Below are 3,852 nucleotides of genomic sequence, written 5' to 3'. Positions count from 1 at the left end.
TTGTATGACACGTAATTACTGATATCATTTGTGAAATGCATTTATGTTTTCCATTGGCAAATTCTACTTAGAAAACAACTTTAGAACTCGATCTTGTTTTATAACAGAAATACAATGATGAAAAAAAACATAACAGCAAGGGAAGAAAGAGAGATGTTTAAATCACAGGTGCGATGGAATCGTTTGAATTGATCTCATTAGACCTTGCTAATTGGTATTCCATTTCAGAATTTTAAACTAAATGTTTTTGTCAGTTAAGAACATTTCGGAAAACTACTTAGTGTGGCAAAGTATTAGTTTTATTAGACTGAGTAAATTGATTAGTCCCCTTCACACTTTGAAACAATTCCATTAACAGAAATTCACTTTTAACATTTTTGCTTAGTGAACAACACAGCAGTACACTATAGTTATTCCAACACTCAGCTTATTTTATTTGTATATAGTAGTAGTTACCCGTAGAGGGTATTATCTCCGTAAAAGAAACCTCCAACGGAGCCGGTACGCGGAATAATGAATCATTGTTGCTCGTCGAAACAGTAAGGTGATCTCTTGAATGTTTAGATGCTACATCACATGCCTTTCAGGTTTGCTAATTATGACAATAATTGCAACGATGCAATGTTCTGTATGGCATACGTCCAGTATAGAATGTGTTAATGATAGACATTACACAGGTTAGCAGTCTTAGGCCAGTTATACAAGGGTAGTTCCACATAAAGTTTGCCCAGTTACACAGATAACAGATTCGGAACAACAAACATGATATTAATGTGTATCATACCAAACTTCATGTACTAATAGCGATTTCTTTACGGCCCGTTAAGCTGTGACACCAGGCAGCATTTCACCCGAAGTTTAATTATCGATACCATTCGTAAATTTCCGTCAGCAGACGATTCATTGTATGATTATATGATTTGGCATGTTTATACATTTTAGAATAATTTCAATCGATTTGAAAAGTCTTAGAATATATTGAACTATTTGTCTTATTTTCTATAAATATTCTCAATAAATTTTGTAAAATGGTCTTCAAATGTCATTTGTATGGTTTTGATTAATTTTGACTACAATCGTTCTGTTATAAGCTGTAATAAAATGCTCATATCATTAGACCTATTAGTCAAGATACGTTCTAGTGTGAACTTCGGGCAAGAACAGAACCCAATATGTTTGAGAAAAGAAAGGAATTTTAGATATAACTTGAGTCGCATTATACAATGACAAAAACAATGATGTCCTACAATCATTATATCCAAAATGTAAAGTATACATAAATGGTAGGCAATATAATAAGAAAAAGACCAACTTAGAGCACCCTTGAACGATGGACTAGATGTATTGGCATTCCGTCAAATTTGCTTTGAGTCATCTACAAAATATAGTTCAGTACTATTGTTTTGTTAGCTGAGCGACCATAAAATATATAATACATATAAGTTACATGACAATGATCATGTCAGGTCATTGGTGGTAGAACTGCACTTAACGATGAAGATACATCTTTCTCGCACCTCAAATAAGTAGTTTCAATAATTAAACCATGCTTTAAATTCTTATCGTGCCCACGGGCAAAGATAAAACAAGTACCCGTATGGAACTCCTTTTTAATGGTCATCATATTGTAATTACCTCCCTTGTTGAAGACATTGTCTTGTGGCAATATTTAGAGTGCTAATTAATTATTTGTCGCATCAAATGTCGTCATAAAAGGTTTTCACGCTCCTTTCAATAAATAATGCTTCACTCTCCTTAGAACTATTTAAATATCGATTTGACTATGAACATAATCTGAATTACTGCGCGCATATCCATGACAACCACGAATTATCACATATCCATACGCATTTATTTTCACTATGCAATAAAGAGTTCCAGCAAAAATACATTTTTACTTTATTTTGTTTAACTGAGGTTGGAGTAAAAAAACACTACCATAGCCGCTCGTGTAAGATAGGTTCATCCCAATCTTCGGGCGGGGTGTTTTTTGGAAACTCGGTAAACCTCGTTTCCGCAAAACACACTACGCTCGGGTCGTGATAAACCTATCTTACACTCTCGGCCATGGAAGATACTTATAAGCTAAGCTCGAATGTAAGGAGGTTTTAATACATTGAAAATAATCCGAGCTGATAATAATTTTGCATATATTTGCAGAAATAGAAGACATCAGTCATGGACTCAGTTTTAAAGGCATTTTATCATTTAGGTTCCACGGGAACCAACATTTACGCATACGCCTTATGAAGTTGTTGTGGTATTTAGTTTGACACTCTGTGAAAGCAGACTTCAATACACGTATTCAGACAGGCTTAAGGAGTTTTGTTTTATTTTGGACACTACATATCTTTAAACATTTAATAACAAACAACATCTTATATTGTAAGAGGAAACATGTATTGTTAAAGTAAACGAAATTCTCGACGCACAATTCGTTTTGTAACTTAACAGTTATAGAGTGTGCTTATTGAACTATTGCTATATATTCAACAACAAAAACAACAACAACAAAGGCAAAAAAAGCCAAAACAGAAACGTCAACAACAAACTTTATTTCCTAAAACATTATCACATTGCCATAGCCCACATAACAATACAAAAAACGGCGTGAATTTTCAGGAAATGAAACAATTACGACTAATTACAAATGTTAAGAATGTTGAGTTAACGTTCCAGTGTGTGTAGTTGTAGTGTCTGTAGTTTCTGTTGTTGTTCCGTGTTTTTGGTGTTTTGATGTTTGTGTTGCTGTGTTGTGTTTTTGCCTTTGGCCCTGTGTCATTGAGTTGTGTTAATGTTTACGTTTTCGACTACTGGACTTGTTTCGGTAGTTTTGCATTTAAATATAAATAGTTAGTACATTGTCTGCCATGTTGTATCGCATGATCGTTTAGAAGTGGGAAAATCGTTTTCTTTTACTCAAATTGTTTAACTTTTACCTTAGACAACCTAACACTTTTATAGATGGCAAACCTATTTAGTATTTATCGCTGCTTGCACTTAGTCTCTTTTTAAAGCTTCTTTGTTTATTTCTCTGTGACGTTTTGGTTCGCCAAGTTTGAAAAACACTCCGCATTTGTCGCCGTGCAGTAACAGTCAGCCTACAATCATACACAATATATCAATAATAAATCACAAACATCAGTCAAATAAAAGTCTAAGTATAGGCAATATGGTGCTGGTTCTGTAGAGATAGACCTGCAAACGTTTGTGCCTACGGGCTTGTTCCTTTAATTTAATTAATTTGATGTTTAAATCAATTAAAAAATATCAATCCCTGGTAAATGCAGACCTGCACTTATGTTTTAAAGCAGACTCCGATGTAAAAACACACTATATAAAACAATCTAAGGAAACACTGAAACGCTGATGTTACAAACAAAGCTTTAAGTATTGCTTTGGTAAACCTCAGACGCCTTTGTTTGGTTATTCTCTTTGTATGTTCTTTATCCATTAAATATGGTTCATTTCTGCCAACCATGTGAATCGAACATTGCTGTAAATCAGGACACATGCAATAAAAGTACGTTTGAGCTTAGAGGTATTTAATTAGAATATGTCAACCAGAAGGCTTCGTTTGGTTATTTTCTTTGTATGTTCTTTATCCATTAAATATGGTTCATTTCTGCCAACCATGTGAGACTAACAATGGTGTAAATGAGGACTTATGCAATTAAAGAATGTTTGAGCTTAGAGGTATTTAATTAGAATGTGTCAATCAGAAGAGACATTTTCTATTAACGTAGTTCGATCCGACAGGATTCGATTCGTGATTCAGGACGACTCAAAAAAATAAATATAAAGAACACTATAAGTCTGTGTAAATAGCTTATTTCTCACAGAAACTTTAAT

Source organism: Mya arenaria, chromosome 17 (genome assembly GCF_026914265.1).
Source record: "Mya arenaria isolate MELC-2E11 chromosome 17, ASM2691426v1".
Taxonomy (NCBI): domain Eukaryota; kingdom Metazoa; phylum Mollusca; class Bivalvia; order Myida; family Myidae; genus Mya; species Mya arenaria.
This window is presented reverse-complemented; position numbering follows the sequence as displayed.